The following is a 23,005-nucleotide window of genomic DNA, read 5'->3' as shown; positions in this document are numbered from 1 at the left end:
ACACCCCACCACCTCCCAAGTGATAGCTGATCACCTTGGCCGGCCTTTATCAAGAATCCTATTAGGTTCGTTTAGCCTGAATCCCTGCCCTTATCCCTGATGTTTCCTCTTAATAATTTTCCATCCACTGATCCCCACCCGGCTACTTGGCTATAAATTCCCAACTGTCCTTGTATTCAGAGTTGAGCACAATCTTTCTCTCCGTTGCAAAACCCCATTGCAGTGGTCCTAATATCTATCATGACACACAGTCCCCCTGAATAAAGCCTGCCTTACCATTTCTTTAACAAGTATTATGAATAAATTTTTCTTTTACAGGTGTAAAGACTAAGAAAGCACTGTCATTATTAAACATATGGTTGTCAGAACACGTGTCCTGGTTAAAGTAACTTTCATTCTGAATTTTCCCCAAAGAGTTTACAAAATATTCTTTTCCACTTGCTGCCCAGATCTACCTTCCCAGTGTTTAGGAAGGCAATGGTGGGGTTGACATTGTCAAGGGGTGTTAAAAAAAAAAGAGACAACAAGCCCAAAATTGAGTCACCTGTGCTAAGTCTATGTCACCAAACCAAAACTTGATACCTAACTTAATTAAAGTTTCAATCCCTCCCAGGAGCAGAATCTTAAACTAGTCAATCTGGAATTACCTGATCGGCACTAGTGAGGTAAATGGGATGCAGCCTGATGCATGAATTGTTGAATAAAGCCAATAAGATCTTTAAAATTTACTCAGTTGAATTTTGTTTTTTAACAGACTTGGTGGCGGCAGTGGGATTCAAAAGAAACTTTTCACAGCTTCAGGGATGATGAGAAACACAGGCATGGTACCCACAAATCCTCTGAATTCTCTTGTTTCTCATCATCTCTGAGGGCTGTAAGTTCCTCTCAGTTCTCAGCTCTGCTGTCTTTGTGCAGAGGTCCCAATCTAACTGACTTTCCAGTCCAGGGCTTAGCCGGTCACCTTCAGCTGGCAGACGGTTCCATCTGGAACCCAAGTCCCTACCCTTGCTTCAATCCACATTTCCCTATTTGACTAAAATCCCTAGTTCCATGTTGGGAACTGCTGGTGATTCAGTCTGCAATTCCTCATTTATTTGGAATCCTAGTCCGCAGTCACTATCTGTTGGGGTCTGCTGATTCAGTCCTTTCCCCAGTCTCCAGTATCATACTGAGAATTGCTGGTGGTACACACAAGGCCAGTCCACAGGAACATGTCTCTGGTGCTGCTGGTGTGCTAATGCGCACGTTTGTTTATCTTGTTTATACAGATAGAGGCTATTGCTAATGGAATCTCAGAAGCCAAAAGGTGCAAAACTGGTGGGCCTGGATTGAGAACTTAAAAGCTGTTAGAGTGCTCCCTTACTCTAAGACTCCTGTGCTAGATAAGTTGGTCACAGAATGGCTAGACTGACACTAGGTCACCCACTAAACCCAAGAAAATTTTCATCCAACAAGGTACATTGTAAAACACCACACAATCCCCGGTCTACCAGCACATCCCTCTTAGGTATTAATTTGGCTCAGAGAGACCCAAGACCTACCTAGCTTAAAAAAAAAAAAAGGGGGGGGAATCTTTAAGTGCCAGAGTTGAGCATGCCACCTTCTGGCACACCTGCTCACTTTCTCTAAGAACTATAGTCCTGGAAACTGTATATATCTACAAAAATTGCAAAATCTTACTAAAAACAATCTAGAATTACAATGGCCATGATAGGAAATGTTCCAATTAGATTGACTGTTCATTTAAGAAGTACATTTGAAAGCAAGAGTTCCCAAATCAACAAACAGAATGGGATACCTATTTCAATTGGTATGCAGAAGCTTCCAAAAAGCTGCAAGATTCCAAAACAGCATCATTAAAAAATTCATTGCAAAAGGCTAATTAAAAATTTTAAAAGATGCAAGAGGTACCTAAAAGACAGTAAGACACGCAACTCCCACCGCTCCCCCCTATCCACCTTTACCTGAGCGCTCATGCTCTCTAATTCTCTATCTAAACTGCCTTTCCACCCTGGACAGTCACCTTTTAAAATAAACCACCCATCCAAGGCTACAGGAGATCCTCCCCAGGTATCTTTCACTCCTCGGACAACCAAGCTAAGGACCATAATTAAAGAATTTCCTAAACCCACGGAGGATCCCCAGAAGTTTTCTGAAGTATTTAGAGTCCTCATTGGAGCCTATGATCTGGGGCTGCCAGATCTTTATCAGCTTGTGCACATGCCGGTAGGACCTGGTGAAGCCCAAAATTGTATGTGAGAAGCAGGATGGCGTAACCCTACTGATGATATTTGAGATCCTCGATCTTCATCACGGTCCCCTTACGGAGCAGAAAAAGCTTGCAAAATGCAGCTGATCTTCTAATAGCCATTCCTAGAGTCTTCCTTGCCTGCGATGATTGGTCTGTTATTCAAACATGCAAACAAAAAATGAATCTGTGGCCGACTTCAAAACCCAACTGGAAGCTCTCTTCCTAAGGCATCCTGGGTTCCATACAATATATGATGTCACCCAACCTGCTCTAGTTGCCCAACTTGTAAATGGTTTATCTCCTGAGATTAGCAGATTGATAAAAAGGCAGAAAATAGGACAGGAGGCCACTGGTTTGACTGAACTCATGACCACTGCTGAGCACTTTGAAAGGACTTTGGAATAAGACCGTAAACAAAAGTCTGCCAAACTATTAGCCTTTACAACTACAATAGTTCCAAGGCCAGAGACCTAAAATAATACCTGGGCCTCCCACACTGCACCCTCCAAGAGGGTCCATCATCAAAACATTGGCCTAGGGATACATGTCTCAATTGTAATCAACTGGGGTACTGGAAAAAAGATTGCTCTTATTGATCCCGTAAAAATTCTTCAACATCAACTTAAATTACCTCATATCTTCCCCCAAAGCAGGGCCCTCATATGGGCCCCCTCCAAGAGTTGACAGGACTCCGACAGATTCTCTGGTAAACTGCCACCAGTAATTCCTTCACATAGCCAAGGGGAAATTAAAATTTAATGGGAAACCTTGCCAAATTGTGATAGATACCAGAGCTACACTCTCTACTTTAAACCCCAGAGGACAACAAATGTTTTGGAGTGAAAAAGAAGTTTCCACAGTGGGTATCTAATAAAATTCTATCTCAATCAGTACAAATGACTCTGGGACCTTTCACTGAAAAACATTCCTTTTTGCTATGTGATACAGTTGTAGTCAATCTATTAGGTAGCAATCTCCTTTCTAAATTAAAAGGGCTAAGATTTTGCTTCTCATAGAGACCTCACCTTAGAATGTCCTGACCAACCGGAACCTGATCTTTTATGTTCTTTACAATCTGTCCTTGATACAGAAGAGGAAGAATTCCAGCAAAAGACCTCTAACTTAATCGAGGTGCCTGAAAATCTGTGGGCTACCTCTAACACTGACACTGGGAGAGTAAGAAGTGCAGAGCCTATAAAAATTCGGAGAAACATAACTAAACTTCTTCCTAAACTGCCTCAATATCCATTAAAACCTAAGACCACACAAGGCTTCGTACCAATAACAGAAGACCAATTCACACAGGGGCTAACCATTCCCTGTACCAGCCCCTGTAACACCTGGTCTTATCAGTCCCAAAACCTAATGGGTGGGGATGGCGATCTGTCCAGGACTTGAAAGCTATTAACGAGATTCCCCATTTTCCAGCTGTTCCATTCCCCAAAATCCTTTGTCACAAGTTCCATCAGACTCAAGATGGTTCACCGTTGTGGAGCTTTGTCTTCTTCAGCATCCCTGGGGACCCCAACAGCCACTATCTATGCATCTTTACTTGGAACAGTCAACAATATACCTGGACAGGCATGCCTCAAGGGTTCACTGAGGCCCCTTCTGATGTTTCCCAAGTGCTCCACCAAAATTTATGTACCCTCCAGGTTCCTAGGAAATCGACCCTTCTACAGTAAGAATATAGATGACCTTTTGCTATATTCAGTTACCAAAGAGGCATCCATAAAGAATTCCACTTACTTGCTACAACAGTTAGCTAAAAAAGGACATAAAGTCTCCAAGGAAAAATTACAATTATCTCTAGACACTACTCATTACCTAGGTCATGATCTAAGCGCTGAAGGAATCCAGCTGTCTCCAAAAAGAATTAAGCTAATCCAAGAATTCCCTAGGCCAACACCTAAGTGCCAACTTTGTGGACTCCTAGGCCTGGCTGGTTATTGCAGACTATGGGTTCCTAATTTTTCTCTCGTGGCTTTCCTGCTCTATGAACTCACTAAAAACTCAGTCCCTGAACCATTTCCTGGGGAAGATAAACATGAGCAGGCCTTTATCAAACTAAAACAAGTGCTGCAAGGCCTGCCCCAGGGCCACCCAACTTCAAAACCTTTCCCCTTATTTGTACATGAGAGAGATAACCAACCCCTGGAGAATGCTCACACAAGAACACGGTAAGCACAAGCCTAGTGTTTATTACAGCACACAATCTGATGCAGTTGCTCGTACCTATCCCAACTTCCTAAGGCTGTAGCTGCAAAGTTAGCAGAAGCCTCAGTAGATTTAACCCTAGGAAATGACATGTATTTACAAACTCCACATATCGTCCAAGGTCTTCTTAATTCTGAATTGACTCAACATTTCTCTGCAAAGAGACTAACCTCCTATGAGATCCTTCTGCTTTCACCACCTAAATTGCATCTAAACATTATAAGGTCCTTAATCCTGCTACGTTACTACCCCCACCTGAAGAAGGTGAGCCCCAAGACCTCGAGGTAATAACATCCCATTTCGTGACACCACGTCCTGTCAACGAGAAGCCATCACAATGAGAAGCCCGCACGCCACAACAAAGAGTAGCCCCAGTTCACCACAACTAGAGAAAGCCTGCGCACGGCAACGAAGACGCAACGCAGCCAAAATAATAGATAAATTTAAAAAAAAAAAAAAAAAAAAAGAGCCCTTGTTCCAGACTTTTGCCACCCCGATATCCTTGCAACAGGCAACAGCCTGCTTCTGAGTCAGAGAAATCACGACGGGCAAACAATGGTTGTAAATTCAATGACCGGTCAGGGCTACAGGAAACCCAGATAGTGCCTGGCTCTTCCTGACTCCCTGGCAAACCCCATTTTTCGGTTTTTGCATTCCTTCACCCACCATGGTGCAAGTAAGATGACTGAAATTAGGAATAAACACTGGTGGAGGGCCTTCTATAAAATTATGAAAACAGTTTACCACCAGTGTCTGACCTGTCAGGTCCATAATCCTGAAAAAACTATGTCTGTTCCCAGAGGCCACAAACCTCCTCCCTCTGGACCCTCTGAACACCTGCAGCTGGACTTCATTCAACTGCCACCTAGCATGAGTTATCAATATGTTCTTCTTACCGTGTGTGTGTTTTCTGGATGGATTGAAGCCTTCCCTGCTGCAAAACCGATGCCTTCACAGTGGCAAAGAAACTGTTAGAAACCGTGTTTCCCACGTGAGGTGTACCTTCCACAATCTTCAGCAACTGGGGTAACCACTTCACTGGACAAATCATATAAGCTTTAACAAAACCTTGTAAACTTCTTGAAATCGTCATTGTCCCTATAACGCTCAATCATCAGGCAAGGATGAGAGAAGTAATGGATCCTCAAATTCAAAACCTCCAAACTTGCTCAAATTGTTAGAGTCCCTTGGCCTCAGGTATTGACTCTGGTTTTGCTGACTATTTGCTGACTATTCGTTTCCCTTTTGGGAAACATAAACTTACTGCGCGTGACACAGTCACCAGCAGGCCAGTGTCTACTGTGTACAAATTTTCTGTTGATTCCTTGTTATTTCACATTAACATGACCAGAGCTATTGTAAGTCTTTAATGTCTTCTGCTGAACCTTACTTATCACCAACAGATTAAAAAAAGCTCTCCCAGATCCCAATTCAAAGGATCCTGTTGGCCACAGTATGGAGCCTGGTGACTGGGTATTCTGGAAACATCATCAGAGGAAGACAGCTCTTGAACTCAGCTGGAAGGGATCTTACCGAGTGCTCCTGACTGCTGACACCACTGCAAAACTAAAAGGCACTGATCCCTGGGTACATATCTCAAAGCTTAAGAAGGCTCCACCTGATATCTGGTCCTGTACAAACACTGGAGACCTGCAAACCAAACTGACTAGGAAGAGAAGTAGCCAACATCAAGACAGACTGCTTCTACCAAACACCAGATCAAGCCTTCATACCCCTTTCTTCTTCCCTGTCTTTCCTTCACTCTGGCATTGGCCTGGAAAGATAACGCTATCATCTGTTATCTTCCGGGCCATTGTGAAGGGGGATAATCTTTCAGACCGTTGCATTTGTCATCAAAATCTCTGATCTGTCCATGATGCTAGAGACCCCCTAGTCCTCCCCGTGACCAATTATTCTTCTATTCCCAACGTCACCACAAACTATAATTGACTCCCCTTAGAAGGCACTTACAGAGTCCAACTTTTATAGCCAGTGCTTGTTTTAACTTTCTCCACTGATAACTCTACTTGACCAATTAGACATAAACACCTACACAAACTGTAGTACATTTGCACACTCACATTCTTATGATGATCTAAATCAGATCTTCCCCCAATCATGAAAAGATCTCACCAGCAGCACCCATTTTTGCAAGGAATTTAGAGCAACTTTTTATTTCAGGTTAGGAGATTTACCTCCCAAATGCACTGGAAACCTAACTGAGCCTTGTCTTGAATGGGTAAATGCAACAATCCCTTCGAATGAATTCATCGACAGTGCCACGTTAGCGGGAGCGCTTTGTGTCCCCTCAGGATTTACCTTTGTCTGTAGTGGTTATTATTCTCCTTGGGCCTACGAGTGTCTGGATGGCTGGCATATAACTGGTCAATACCTCTTAGGTAACCTAACTGTGCCCCTAACTGTTCACAGACTGACACAGCTCATTGGTCACCTCTCCTGAATTTACATCATTGAGTTAGAAAAGACCTACCAGAAGGTGCTCATGATTCTGGATTTGCTTCTGTTGGCAGGTCCCTACTTCCCTGGTTCAGAGTGAGTACAAATGAAGCTATGATTAAGAATCTCTCCTTAACTCCTGAAAACACTGCAGAATCCACTTCTAAAGCAAGAGCTGCCCAAGAAAAATCCTTAGACTCTCTGGCCAAGGTTGGTCCTGATAATAGGATAGCCCTTGGTTGTCTTTTAGCTGAACTAAGTGTCTGTGCTATGGTCACCACCACCTGTTGTACCCGTATTCACACTTCTGGGGAAGTTGAAACTCAGCTATACAAGATCACTGAGCAAGTCAGTTGGCTTAACAAAGTGACTACTTCAATGGGGTCTTTCTTTGACTTAACAGATTTTGATCAGTTGGGTCTTGAGGACCATGGCTCCGAAGTGCACTCCAGAAATTGGGAATCGTCCTGTGTATAACAATCATAGTAATCTCCCTGGCACGATGCATTCTCACAAAAGCTTTAAATGCATGTTCGCAGCAGCCAACCACCAAGCAAATGATTTCTCTAAGACTGGAATTTCAGAAAAGAAGCAAAGAAAATGACCGATGTAAAAAATGTGAACTTGAACTTGTGACCTGTGAATACCACAGAGAGGATGAGTAAAAAAAAAAAACGTGAGAACTTCAGAGCGGTAGCTGGGAGCGGTGCTAATGCCTCAAATTTTGATCACATCTCTCAGTAAAGCTAAGAGTCTGATCAAAAGGCAGGAATTGTTATTAAAAAAAAAGAGAGAGAGAGAGAGAGACAACAGGCCCCAAACAGAGTCACTTGTGCTAACCCACATCACCACACTGAGTCTTAATACCTAACTTAATTACAGTTTCAACCTCTCCTGGGTGTAGAGACTTAAACTGGTGTATCCGGAATTACTGATCAGCACTAAGCAGGTAACCTGCCTCACAGACCCTGCCATCCCCTAAAGGAACGTGACCTTGCCACAAACAATCCACTCTTTCCCTAGTAACTTCCTTGTCTTGCTCCCTTCTGCCTACAGCGGTCTTTCATTTTGTAAAGCTCTTCAGAGCTCCTTTCTATCTGCTAGATGGGATGCTACCCAATTCATATTTTGCTGAAAAAAACCCAATATGATTTTTTTTTTTTTTTTTTTTTCGGTTCGCGGGTCTGTCACTGTTGAGGCCTGTGCCGTTGCGGAGCACAGGCTCCGGACACGCAGGCTCAGCAGCCACGGCTCACGGGACCAGCCGCTCCGCGGCATGTGGGATCCTCCCAGACGGGGGGCACGAACCCGCGTCCCCTGCATTGGCAGGCGGACTCTCAACCACTGTGCCACCAGGGAAGCCCCCAATAAGATTTTTAAAATTTACTCAGTTGAATTTTGTTTTCTAACTGAGGTGATGTTTCCAATACCCTCGCCCATCCCCCAAAGCAAAGTTCTACCCAGTTTACTGAGGTAAATGGCTCTGTCTAGGCACAATGTACTTGGGAAAGGGAACATTTGAAGAGAATATCCTTCTCCTCTCCTATAACTGTTTTGTAACCCAACTTTTCTATCTACTTTAAACTGAAATCTACAACTTGGCCTTCAAATTTTAGTAATTCATATTTCTTTATTTTGAAAAACAAAGGGCTCTCAAAGGAAATGAGTACAATTCCCCCCTTTAAAGTTCATGGCAAAAGATATGAGATTTCATCCTTGCTTGATATGCCAATTACTTTTCAGCAGCATTCGAAAAATATTAAAAAGCTTAAAAGAGGAAGCAGGAAAATCTGTATTCAAAACCCCAAACCTGGCCTTTACAAAGTCCCTGGGTGGTCCATATTTGCATTGGGAGATTTAGTTTGGCATTTTAACTTAGGTAAATAGACTCTCACTTTCCTCTGAGCCTGAAAACATTCAAAGAGAGAGGATCCTCTTTCGGAGCCAGTGGTAACCTATACCTTCTGAAAGTGAACAAAGTCACACTTTTCAAGGAAACAAGCAGAGAAGTTTTCTGTTATTCTTTCTCCCACAAAATACACACCAATTCCCACAACCCCTTGCTATTTTGATACTAATGGGGGGGATGGTGAAACAGGAGACACGCTTCATTTTAAAAGGGGACACTGTCAAAACACACATTCCCCACAGGGCCTTCTACCCTTTCAGCCACCCAAACCCAGCAACGACTAAAATCCCACAAGCTGATTCTGAGACAGAATCCCATGATCATCCTCTCCACATGGGCCCACTATAACATTCAACAACTCGATCAACTTTTAAAGGCTTACATATGTGCACAACAGGATCTAAACTACTTTCAAAAGGAGAGAACTTCATTCCATTTCAATTACTAAAACCTCCAGCTTGTCAAACAAAGAAATGGGTACTATTTCAAGTTAGAGCGGGAAAATCGTACCCTACAAGGGAAACCATAGGCAAAGGATATAAAATATTGTCATCATTTATTCATTAGAGCTATTTAAAATACATGTGTTACTCTTGGTTTCACTCTAGATATTAGCATAAAATAGAAATCTGACAAATGTATCAAAATTTCCCCTCCCCCTCCCAGAAAGGAACCCAAGTACTGCCCTGCTCAGAGAGTGTCAGATCAAAGCCAGATCAAAAGAATCAGACCAAGGGACTCCTAAAGGAAAACACAAGACTCAAACCATCCTACACGTCACTTCTAGAATGAAAGATTATTTTCCTCAAGACTGCCCTGCCCCCAGCAGAAATGTTCAATGTGATCCTGATTCAGGAAGGCAAGGCTTCCAGAATTCTAGGCATTACCAAGCCCACGTCCATATTGGGCCCAGACGTGCAATTGCGGCTACATTTAAGGAAGTGAATGTTTTACTGAACACATTAAAATAATCCACGGGGGAAAGAATTAAATCTTATAATAAAAGGAAAATTAAGTGGGATTTATTCTGGCTAATATTTCAGGTCAACAAAGCTAGTTGAGATCTACCACGTGTAAGACCCTCTGCTGAAAGATACAAAGGATGCCTCAGGGAGCCCAGTGTCTTGAAGTGGAAGGAGGCAGGTACATAGCATAATTCACTTGTTAAAAGCATACCTTTGGTTCAAAGCAGGGCAAGATCACACAAGTCCCTGAGAAGAGAAGGCTAGAGAGTGAGATCATGGCTGTTGAATAATAAAAAGTATCTTCCACGCATTGAGCATGTACCACATATTGGACCCAGTACTCTCATTATCTGCAATCCTTACAATAATTTTGCAAGCCAAGTATTGTTATCCCCATTTCACAGATGAAGAAACTGAGGCTCACACAGGCAGTCAGTGGAATAGCAGGCTTTTTCTTTCCTTTCCCTTATGCTGCCTTTTAAATGTTATGCTCTTCTTATCTTGTAGAAGACCAAAGAAATAGACTTAAATTACAGCAGGGAAGATTTCAATAGAAAACCAGAACATCTAAAGCAGGGCTTCTTAACCTGGGCTGTTCTGTGCATTGTAAGCTGTCCAGCGGCACCCTGATCCTTCCCACTACAGATGCCTACAGCCACCCTCTCTCCCCAAATGCGATAACCAAAAATGTCTCCAGACATTGCCAAACGTCCCCTGGGAAGGACAATCACTCCTGGCTGAGAACCAGTGATCTAAAAACACTGGAATGGACAGATCTCTTCCTGTAAATCCCTAAACAGAAGAAAGACAACTATGCATACAGTCACCTGCCTGAGGGCAAGAGATGGGACCAGTGGCTCTGCTGTTCTTTCTGCCCCTGCCACCTTGAGTTTGAGCCACACGGACGAAGGCCATGGACCCGACTCCCGGCACCGGCCCCGCAGTGACCTGTAACACACAGCACCTGTGCTAGATAAATACGTGCTCTTCAAACTGGCATTGTGTGCCGCTGGCATCCATGAGGCTTTCTAAGGAGCATGCAGGAATGTTGTTATGAGCTAGTAACATCGTAATTTCGAGATCCAGAACTTCTGTCTGTAGGCTTTCCAAAAACTGACCAACCAGAGAACACACCTGTGGTTGTACGATCATTCAGGGCCTCCTTTCCCACCTCCATTACCAGGGGAAAAAAAAAGAAACCCAAATCTTACTGTGATGCTTGACCACAGGGTATAAAAATACCCTTTTGTTGAAGAGCTTCTTCAGGTACTTTTTAAACAGAGGTTGGTATAGCACTTAGATTTTAATTTGGATTCAAAGAATGATGTCATCGTTTTATTTTTAAATGTCAAAGTTTACAATATTATGGAAATTACATTCATTGTGATTCTTTAAACTAACAATAAAAATGTTAGATACCAACCTAAAATGTGTGGGGGTGAGGGAGCAGTAAACTTTTTAAAAACCTTCAGAGGCTACAGGAGAGAAAAAAGCTTGAAGCATAATGAAGCACTCTGGTGTCTGTTCCCAGGCCAATCTGCTGATCAAAGGCAGCCATCCTCTACAGTGCCTGAGACTCATTTTTATTATAAAGAATGCTCTTGACTCTAACATAAATTTCTGCTTTATGTGTTTGCCACACTGATGGCATTAGCTGGTCTGTACCCAAAAATGGATCGCCGGATTGACACGAACCGAAAACTAAAGGACACGTAGGTCATCTGGTAAAAAGAGGTCCCCCCAGGACTAAGTACCAAGTTAGTGTTCCAGATCACGACGCAGCCACTATATCAAGTAAGCCCCAGAACACCGCACAGCTTACAACTCAGCTCTGAAGTAAGTTCATTTTTGCAACGAGTAACGTCTTGCAGCTACCCCGGCAAAACCAACCAATCAATTCTCTGGGCTTGGGTGCAGACTGCTATGCATTTGCTGCTCAGCAAGATACCTGGGCACACCTGAGAATCAGATGTGTGGGGCATGAGCACACACCTCAAGGGAAAGCAGGGCCCGCTTATCCTCTGCCACGCTGAGAAATGTCTAATTTTCTTGTTCCCGTCTGATAACACATTTAGGCTTTTCCTATCAGCATGGGAGAGTGTTCTTGAGGAACTCTGTCCTGCCACAATAAAAAGCTACACTAAACAGTACTTTTTGGCGTCCCACATAGAGAAACAATGAAATATGTCGGGAAGAGAATAAACAGGCTTTGGACTCTGGCCAACCTACATTTGAAACCCAGCCCTTCTACTAACTGGCCTCATGTGGCCTTGACCGAGTGGCTTAATGTTTCCAATCATCTGATTCCTTGTTTGTCAAATGCAGATAAAAATGTCAGCCTTACAGGGATGTTGGGAAGATTCGATGAACCCTAAGTGTGAAAAGGGTAAGTGCCTAGTGAATGGCGAGCAGTGCTAGGGCTGCCTGAGGTCCTCGAGACCTCACCTGGTTGCAGCATGCATGAGTATATGTTGTACTTGGACCTGGGCACTCTAGCATGCCTCTGTAGCGAAATACCAGCAATGTCCTGATAGCCAAGAACATTTTTTCTTGGCTGGTTCTAACAGGATAGTTTGCCTTGTTTCCAACGCATTTCAGCAGAATGGCCTCTGCTCCTCCCCCTTCCTAAACAGTGCACTTGAACCAGTGGTTCTTAATCTCTTTTTAGTCACAAATACCCAGTCTTTCCCTAGAAAGCTGCATTTAGCACAAATGCATAAAATTTTGCATCAATTATATCGGGTTCGATGACCACCTGAAAACTCTCATATGCCTGCCCTCCATGGTGCCTATGACTCCTGCTTAAGAAGACCCCTCTAGTGCTTCCCTGGTGGCGCAGTGGTTGGGAGTCCGCCTGCCGATGCAGGGGACGTGGGTTCGTGCCCCGGTCCGGGAGGATCCCGCATGCCGCGGAGCGGCTGGGCCCGTGAGCCATGGCCACTGGGCCTGCGGGTCCGGAGCCTGTGCTCCGCAACGGGAGAGGGCCACAGCGGTGAGAGGCCCGCGTACCGCAAAAAAAAAAAGAAGACTCCTCTAAACAAAGACTCAGGAGATGCTTTATAAACATGTGGCTCCTCAGCTGGCACCTGGGTAGTGGCATCTATGTTACAGTGTAAGCTTCACGCTGACAGTCTGGTGCCAGGCTTCCTAAGGAGAAGCAAACGAAACAAGTACTGGGTACCAACGAAGAGCTCCCAGTTCAGAGGACTCATTTTTTACACGGACCTGGGCAATGGTTTATAAATTTCAGAGTAATGAGAGTGGAGTTAACTTTAGTTAATTCTCAAAAGAAGTGAACCCTAGAAGTTCACAGTCCCAGCAAAGTCCCCAAAAGAACATACTTTCTCACATTTTCTAGGAAACGTAGAAAACGCAACAGTTTCTAGTAAAAGGGATCCCTGATCAGTGGAACGACTATTTACACGGTATTTGAGATCCACAAAGTATTATGGGGAATTACTAGTTTCATTAAGGAGACAGAACGAAGGCAATATCTGACTTCAAAAGAGCTATGGTCCTACGCTGGTTTTGCCGTATCATCCACGCCTACCAATCAACTGGCAAAAAAGTATGGCTACATTTAAGGCTTAAAAGAAACTGCAATGGCTCACAAGGAAAATGGGCAACACACCCAAAAGAAACAGACAAGCTCAGCTTTTTTGTTTCTCATAGGGAACGCTAGCTAAAATGGATGACTACTGGTTTTAGAGTCAGACCTGATTTGAATCCTACCTCTGCTATGTATTAAGTATATCACTTAACTCAGTTTTTCATCATCTGTAAAATATGGATAATAATGTCTACTTCATAAGATTAACATAGGGATTGAAATGAGATAACATGAGAGCCTGGTATTCAATGTATGAAAATTAACCAATATAAACTGTCCTACAGAAGAGTACAGGCAGATTGCCCAGGTTCAAATCCTGGCTCTACAACTTATTAGCCAAGCAATTTTCAGAAAGTTACTTGACATCCTCGTGTCTTAGTTTCCTTGCCTGTCAAATAGGATTACGAATAATATCTACCTCATCAGGTTTTTGTGAGGATTAAAGAAGTTAATACATGAGAAATAGTTTAAAGTGCAACGCCTGGTCAAGTGCTCAGTACATTTTAGTAAATGTATTGGTAATGTAATACATTCAGCAAAGGCAGTGCAATACATTTAGGAAATGTACTGAGCACTGCTAAAGTGCTCGGAATATTATTATCAACCTTTGTTTTATTTGATGGGGCAAAGTATCGGGAGAACAAGGTGATGAAAGAATATACTTAAGTTTGCAATGCATGTGTGTGACCTTTACATTTGATGCTATTAGGTGACAGAAGGAAACAAGGTGACCAGGGAGGATGAGTGGCCCACTGATGTAACTGTTGATGAAGCCTGTACACATTTGTCTGTGCTAAGAGACGTGGCTGGGTTTAAAAACTTGGCATGTATTTTACAAGACTCGTCTACATGGCTGTTTTGAATATGAACAGAGCAGCACCCAGGCTTTATCTCCAAGAATTACTTGACTCAGCACTGGAGTCAAGGAAAAGGCTCATTTATTAAATGTAGACTCTGGAAGGAATCTTTGGGGAAGTAGGAGGGGTGGGAACAAAGTTCATAGAGCCCCCTCTTAGACATGAAACATGATGAGAAATGCCTGATGACTTCTTCTTACTATCTCAGTTCATTAGAAACTAGGGGCCAGGGACCACCACTCGTGAGAACTCTGCTCCACTTTTCTGTCGGTTGAGTTTATCTTCTCTGCCCATATCTCTAGTGGTGATTATACCTAATGATATAGACCTGTAACACCAAAAAAGCTTCAGGACTTATTTCTAGTAGGAGACAAGGAAAGGCTGGGTGTGGGGAGGGGCTGAACCATCCCTCTCCTCCAAGGCACTGTGCAGAAGCTCAGCAACCCTGAGGTCCAAGAGAGAGGAAGCAGGTGCATCAGTGCCTGACACAGGGAAGAAAAAGAGAGATGTGGAAGATGTTATGGGCCAACAATGGGGCCCAGAGCTGCACAGGCTGAAAAAAGCCTGCATTGGGCCCCCAACTATATTAATTAAACATACCAATGATGATGCTAGAAGATTTTTTAAAGAAATGGCTCTTGGAGCACTGGATCCTCAAACCTTAAGCAAGATTGGGAGTTGGCTCCTATGAAGAGAACATTTGATGACTTAGTGGTAGCAATGTACGATTTTATTTTACTAAGAAACATAGTGAGAAGAGCAGAGTTTGGGTCCTTTTTTTCCATGCCGAAACTTGCACTGAGTACAAATTTCAAATTTACTAATACTGATCAACGTGCTTCTCTATAATTTCCGCAGTGAAAATGTATACAGAGGCAGTCACCCCTATCTGTGCTAATATTACCCATATGATGTCTTCTGCAGCTACCATGCCTTACTGTTGGTTATGCTTTCTGCTAATCTGGAATATTCAGAAGCAATTTTGCACAACCCTGAACTACAATAAGTCTACAATGCTCACTTGAAAGTCATTCCAGGCAAGAAAATGGCTGGCTACTTGTTCTGCCCCTTACCTAGATGCGGGCGAGTCCAGGATAACGAATATATTCCATCTGCTGCAGTTTGCTGAGCCTCTAATTTCCTAAGTAATTTCCTGTCCTGATCCTGGGTTTCTGTTCATCCTTATTACAAGTCATGAGACTCCCGCACACTCAGTTCCCATCAGTGTCGCCAGGGTCACTGACCTTATGATGACGACGCACGGATTTATAAGGCCAGAGCGATGCGGTAGTGGGAGTGGGGGAAGGAGAGGCACGCGGCCGCGAAGGTGTTTACTAAAACACATCCCCCAGCCACACTTTTTTTTGCAGCAGTGAGAGAAACTGGCACCTTCTTGCGTGTGTTTAATTAATGCCTTGCTGGAAGTATATTCGCTTCCTTCGACTTGGCGGATAGCAACAGCATCTAAGAGCTTTGCAGACAGCTTAAAATGTACTCAAACAGCATCCATTCCCCTCCCTCTGCAGCTCCCCCCTCCCTCGGGGTCCGTCAGCTGGTTGCCCTGAGGGGTGCGGATTTCACTGCCGCTAACCTTCTGCTCCCCAGGAGAAAACCGAGGCGGGGCGCACTGGGACGCCCCTCCCAGCCCACAAGGTGATGACACCACTACTCACTCTTTCTCATCTGCCCTCACCTCCTGGCTCAGCCGGGAGAGCCGCAGCAAGGGGCTGCCGCTGCCGGGGGAGGTGGGGGGGCGGGGTTTGGCCGCTTTCGGGCGCCGCGGAGCATGCAGGAGCCCGGGGAGGGGGCCGACGCCAAGGTCCGGCTGCGGCTGCCGCGGCCGCAGTACTGCCCAGCGGCTCCAGAAGCCGACAACCCGGGGGCGGGAGGGTTGAGGAGGGGCGCGGAGGCGCTGGCCCAGGGAGCGCGACCCCCCCCTCCCGTTTACCTGGACGTGGTCGGCGGCGGCGGCGGAACTGGGCTCGAGAGCGCGGCCACGGCTCCCCGGCGGCGGCGGCGGCGGCGCTCGTGCGCTTCCCGAGGGCGGCGGTCCCGGCGCGCGCAGGATGTGCTGTCTCACGCTGCGCCGGCCGCTCGGCTCACGCTCCTCCGGGACCTACAGCACTTCCTCCCTCTCCGGAGCCTGACACTGACAGCTCCCTGCGAGCACCCAGTCTGCGTCTCGCCCCGCCCCCGGCCCACGCCCTCCACGCCCCGCGCTCCTCCCGCGGGAGGGCCCTCCGCACCCGGGATCGCGACGAGCGGGTAGCTCCGGCCCAGAGGCTGATGGCAGCAGCGGACCTGGGGAGGTCTATCCGTCTACCCCTGTGCCACCGGTAGGACTCGCCTAAGTGGCTGCAAACGGAAGAGCTTCAGTGTTGTGAGAGCTCCTGCCGACATGCCAACATGGAACAACTTTCACTCCCTGACAACTACTTTAGGTTATTTAAACAGAAATAGAGAAAGCTCAGATCCATCTGTTACGCACAAAGACTTATAGATTTAGCCTTAATTTTTCCCAGAGGAAAAAATATATATTCAGCTTGTCTCCACAACATTGCTTCTTAAAGTCCTAGCTTTTGAAAATCTGGATAGCAAAATATCCTCCATATGCTAAGTGAAATAAGTCTGACAGAGAAACACAAAGACTGTGTGATATCACTTGTATATGGAATCTAAAAAATACGAGGAACTAGTGAATATAACAAAGGAGCAGACGCACAGATATAGAGAAGAAATTAGTGGTCAGTGGGGAGAGTGAAGGGGGAGGGGCGTTATAGGGGTAGGGGATTAAGAGGTACAAACTATCATGTATAAAATAAGCTGCAAGGATATATTGTACAACACAGGGAATATAGCCAATATTTTATAACTGTAAATGGAGTATACCTTTAAAAATTGTGAATCACTATATTGCACACCTGTAACATAATATTGTGTAACCAAGCAGAACCGAATGGGGCCTTCCCAGGGACAGACCCCTCCCCCATATCCTCTGTTTTAGCTCCTCTGTGAAGTGCCTAGGTAACAGTATCTGATGCACATTTCCTGAGTTGTTTTAAGATGCTAAAACCCCCAGGTGGAAGACATTAACTAGTTAACTACTCAATGACCAAGAGCACGCAGCCCCCAGGCCTATTGGCGCCTAAGGACAACCTCAAAACCTAAGGTTAACCCCTGTGACACCAACCTGTTACCTCACCATTAACCAATCAGAGAATTGTGCACGAGCTGATCAGGTACCCTGGGGCTCCCCTCCCTCACCTTGCCTTTAAAAATACTTTGCTGAAACCCATTGGGGATTTCAGGCTTTTTGAACATTAGCTTTCCCAGACTCCTGGTATTGTGCCTTATAATAAACGCTGACCTTTCTTTCCTTCACCACAACCGGCTGTCAGTAGGTTGGCTTTACTCTGCGCGGGCAAGCAGACCCAAGTTTGGTTCAGAACGATTGTATACCAACTATACTTCAATTTTTTTAAAAAAACACATATGAAAAAGAAAAAAAATTTTAATAAAAATCTGGGTAACCATTCTTGGACTCCCCCAAAGCTGCCATAACAGCCGAGTTTTAAGGCCCAGAAATGGATGGGGGGATTCTAATTGATGCAGGTTTGGCACCATTTTTAGGTAAGCTTTTCATCATGTTTCTTAGATATCTGTGGGGTCATTGTACACATTAGAATGAAGGTAGAGAGCAAGGACTATATCTCATTCACTGCGGTATCCCCAATATCTACAACAGTGTTTGATGCATAAACGGGTGCTCAATAAATATTCATGAATTTATTTAATTGACAAGTACTACAGTATTTTTAAAATAAATACAGATCTGATTGTGAATACAATATCATACCTATCTATAAAATGGCCTTCCTTGTTCCAATTCTGCCTTGCTGACAAATTATTGCGAGCATAAGTATAGCTAAAAAAAGAGAGTTAAGATGTCTTTAGTTAGAAGGAATTCAAACTATTCCAGAAGAAAAATTCTATGAAACAAATACTTGCCACTGCCATGTATTAGACACTTAACATGTCAAACCCTACAGATATTTTCCTTTAAAATTTTTCAGTAACACTACGTAACAGATACAGTGCCGCGCCCACAGAAAAGGAAACTGAGTCTCAAAGAAGTTAACTACCTTGCCTGAACCCCACAGCTACTGAGTGATTCACCTGAGGTCAGAATCCGTGTACACCTGACTTCACAGCTTATACATTCCCACTTGGTATTACTGTCTCTCCACTATGAGGGTTGATGAATGTCCGCTACCTGCAAAGCATTGTGTTACGTTAGGAGTTTCAGATGGTCCAAAAGTGAGGAGAATATAATCCCTTTTCACAAGTAAGGTTAAAATCCAGTTGAAGGTGGAAAAAGAGATAAAGACAACATATAATTAAAGACAAACCATAAGGAAATGGTCAAAGCCATACAATGTGTTAAGAGTACTCAAATAAGAGCCCATCTGGTATGAGTGGGGGAGATTGTAGGAGGAAATTAAAATTATGAATATGGATAATATTTGAGATGGGTAGGTAAGGTTTTTAACAGTAGAAATGAAGAAGGGAGAACATTTTCAGGCATAAACAAAGCTCCAAAGAAGAGAAAGCACTATGTATACTTAGTAAATGTTGAGTGAGCCAGCTTTTTGGAGCATAACAGACTCATAGGGGAGCAGATTTGGGCCTTAAGAGATGCTGAAGAGCAGACAATGGAGTACCACAAGTACAGATATTTGAGCAGGAAATGACGCTTGAGGAGAGTCATCTGAGGGTATCTAAGTATAGGGGACTGGAACAAGCAAAGGCTGAAGAGACCAATTGGAAGTTCATTGTAAAAATCCAGGCCAGGATTAAGAAGGTCTAAATTTGTCAATCGTATTCATCACGAAGAGCTTGAAATACATGCCTGGCACAAATTAAACCCTCAGTAAAAAGCAGTTGTAACTATTTTTATTATGTACTCAGGCATAGTACAGATATTGGGTGTGGGACTGGAATAAGAAATAAATGGTCTCTATATTCCAGAGACTCAAAATCTAAAGAAAAGACACCACTGGCTTTAACACCAAGCAGACTAAGAAAAGCAGAACAATTAAAAACATTTGCCATGAGAGATCGAGAAGGAGAAAATGCATTCCACTTGGGAATTTTTGTTATCTGGAAGGTCTTGTTGAAGAGGTTCTGGGTGTTTGTGTTTAGTTAGATGCAAATTTTGACATATGGTGATATGCACTTGAGAATGAGGTTAGAAAACAGGCACAAAAAGAGGTATAGACCTTATGTTTATTGATAGATCTTAATTTTTTAGAGCATTCTAGGTTTACAAAAAAATTGTGCAGAAAGTACAGAGAGTTCCCACATACCCCCCACAAATTATAAACTGGTCATTGCAACTAACCTGTTTCACCTCTTAATCTAGCTATTGCTTCAAAGTTTGAAAGAAGGTCTTCAAGAACAGATTAAATGGCTACCAAAGAACATAATGGGCAAATTCCTAACTTGCTATAGCCATTAGGAGGTTGCTTTAGGGCCTCCAGAGAGACAGTGGTGTGGCTAAGCTCCCCAGTTCTGGAATTAGACTGTCTGGGTGTGAACTTGTCTACCACTTACTGCTTTTATATATTTGTACACGTTACTAGACTCCTCGAAGACCCACGTCTCCTAGAAGGAAAAAAGGGGCAATGAGTTAATCCATGAGAAGCACTTGACACAGTCCCTAGCATGTAATTATAAATGCTCAATAAGTCTTAGCTATAGTTTGCCATAATTAATCTAGCCTGCATGAAAAGTACAAAAAGTAGAGCTTTGTACCCTCTAAATTCAGTGTCCAATCTTGACATAACCAGACTTGAGGTCAGACCTTAGAGTCACTACTAGCCTTCAAGACAGATTCCTTTGCCTTTGTGCACCTGTCATTCATTAGTGCTGAATACAGGCAGGGTCCCTCAGCTGGCTCCTTTGTCTGACTCACTCTCCTAGGGCCCCACTTCACACTGGTTCCAACAGAACTTTTGTACACCAGATGCCCTCACATCTGCCGGAGAATCTCCTCTGGAAGTTATTCCTCAGTTAATTATATCTTGGTTGCAGGAGATAAACTGAAAATCCACCTCAGTGGTCCAAAGGCTCTAAAAACACAGAAAAGAAATGTGAGCCATCCGAATCAGCTATTAAAAATGAAGGGGTCCCAAAGAAGAAAAAATGCTTGAAAATGTTCTCCAGTTAGGATGACATGTGCTCTACATCATGTTCAAAATAAAAACCCGTGAGGAAACTAAAGCACTGCCCAATGTCATACACGGTTTTGTATGGGATCTATACCAGGTAGGATATATTTTATGTATTTTTCTACTATATGACTGAAGGTGGTCTGTTTGTGCCAAATCAAAACAATAATAGATGTCCCGAAACAGGTGCATTATTAATGTTTGAAGATTAGAAATTAAAGAGTGACTTATGGGGAAGTCAGTGATTCCAGTGTCTAAAGCAACTCCTGCTTTTTGTCTTCTGGACACCTTTCATCAAGGGACATTGCTTATGTTTTTATACAGTAGGTGCAAAAACCCTGCAATAAATAAATACACACACAAAATTTGCCTTCAGTTTTGGAAGAATGAATTCAGAGGTGTCTGCTGTATAGCTTTAGATTTCTCTAAATGCTTTTTGAATAACTTCCAAGTACAACACCAATTCTACTATAATTACCTATATTTGTAATATAATTGTATTATAATCACCCATACTTCCACCTCCTTCACTTTTGCCACCATGTGTCTTTGCCCCTCCCCTTCCTCCTTACATTTCCTTCCATCAGCTTTTCTTTTGAGGACGACGCTAAGTCAAAATGCATATGTTTTTAACAATCAGTCATTAAATACAACCATGAAAATATCTATACAGAAAAAATAGAAATCTTTGGATCTTAAAAAAATTGTTTTAAGCACTTATATATATGGAGGAAAATCCAATGATTATAAAACATAAATTATTTATGTCATTTTAAATTCACATTCCATCAGTGTCTAAATATAAATCTTTATTTTTTCCAGCTGTGAAATCAGTATCTACATTCTTCATTGTGTTCTAGCTCGTTACATGTTATTTCAAATTTCTATTTCTAGGAATCAAATAACCTACCTTGCCAAAAGAAATTAAGCCACAATTTTGGTAAATTACATCTCTAGATTATTTCCTAGAAACATATTTTCATAGTTCTTGTAATTGCTCCTTGGAAAGATTGATCCTAATAGCTCTCCCAACGCTTTAAAAAAGTCATCTGTGTTTTTTAAAATAAATAATTACATATGTATAATAATTACAATGTATCAATATACATTGATACTATGTGCCTTTAACCAGAAAGTCTGAGCATTTTTTTACCGGTGCTTCATTATTTGTTATTTCTCATGTGCTAACTCTGAATATCAGGACCATTTGAGAAGTGAAATCTAAATATTTTATGTATTTTAGAATACAAATTTTGTATATTACGTTTCTCACTCCTCTTCCTTCATATGCTTACTTCATTATAGAGTTATACTTTAAGAGGGATTATAAAACACACCTTATAAAATACAATTTTCTAGTATTAAAGGCATGTATAAATCAGATTACATTGAAGTCAAGAACATAGGCTCTGGAGTCAGGCATACCCGGGTTAAGACTAGTGCCTATGATTCACTAGCTGTGTGATTCTGTGCAAATTGCTCAAACCCTTTATGCCTCAACGTCTTTACCTGTAAAACGGGCATAATAGGGCCCATCTCTTAAGATTTTAATAAGAACTGAATGAGATGATGCTTATAAAGAACTTGGTATAGTGATCAGCACCAAGTAAACACTAAATTAATGTTAGACATTGTTATTATTATGTGGATGTGCGTAGAAAAAAGACTGAATGGTTACACAAAAAAATGTTAACAGTGGCTATTTTAGATGATAAGATTATGGACTTTTTTTCTTTGGAATTTATCCTTACTTTCTAAATACTCTATAATGAATATGCATTATGTGTTCCAACAAGCCTGTTAGATACCAGGGATAGGCCAGTAACAGCATTCAGTCACTTAAAAGAATAGAGGTTTATATTATAACCTTCCTCCTTTTGAAATTCCCTAAAGGTACTTGAAATCTTATCATCTGGCAGTGGGTATGATATACAATTTAGACATTAGAAACAATAAGCTGTGGATACATGAAGTGCTAAAAAAGGAGTCAGGATAAGGATGGAGCGAGGATGGATAGAGATGATTGTGCCCTCTCACTTCCTGGATAAATACCTACTATCACACGCTTCTCTTCCTGCACACCACTTCTGGCACATACCACTTAGGTGGTTATTGTGACGCTCTGGTTCCATTGAGATGCAATGAGCCATGAAGGAATCCTTCCCAAGGGATCTTACAATGATATGCTACAGTCTTCTCTGGAACTGAAAATGTACACTGCCCTTGTCTATCCTCCAGGAAGGTGTCCCACATGGTAGGGATGACAGGATAGAGCCATGTGGCCAGTGGGTGCCCTTGTGACCTCCAGGTCCTTGCTCTCCTACATTTGCTAAGTATTCAGATTAAATTCTTTGTAGAGGGTATGTTGGAGGAGGTCATTGAGAGGACATGACTGCCTGTTGACACAAGAGCTGAAGCAAGGGAATCAGGCAATGGTAGGTTCCTCACCCAGTCCCTTGTCCTTGGAATGCATATTCTGCTCACTGTTCCCACAGTGGGAGCCATTTCA

The 23,005-nt window shown here is 43.0% G+C and overlaps 1 protein-coding gene across 2 annotated transcripts in view; it reads right to left on the bottom strand.

Annotated features, from left to right (window-relative positions):
• The window catches only part of DYNC1I1 (dynein cytoplasmic 1 intermediate chain 1), a 345,033-nt gene extending 328,502 nt beyond the window's left edge, over positions 1-16,531 (bottom strand). The window contains exon 1 of one of the 2 annotated variants that reach the window (XM_027102495.1): positions 16,215-16,531. The gene's annotated coding sequence lies outside the window, so the exon portion shown is untranslated. The remainder of the gene's footprint in view (positions 1-16,214) is intronic. The other variant, XM_027102496.1, reaches the window with a different exon arrangement.
• Positions 16,532-23,005: the final 6,474 nt, after the last annotated feature.

This window comes from Aethalodelphis obliquidens, unplaced genomic scaffold, assembly GCF_003676395.1.
Source record: "Aethalodelphis obliquidens isolate GAN/ISIS:26980383/991018 unplaced genomic scaffold, ASM367639v1 scaffold5, whole genome shotgun sequence".
Classification (NCBI taxonomy): domain Eukaryota; kingdom Metazoa; phylum Chordata; class Mammalia; order Artiodactyla; family Delphinidae; genus Aethalodelphis; species Aethalodelphis obliquidens.
The sequence above is the reverse complement of the archived record's forward strand: the minus strand, read 5'-3'. Positions and strand labels throughout refer to the sequence as shown.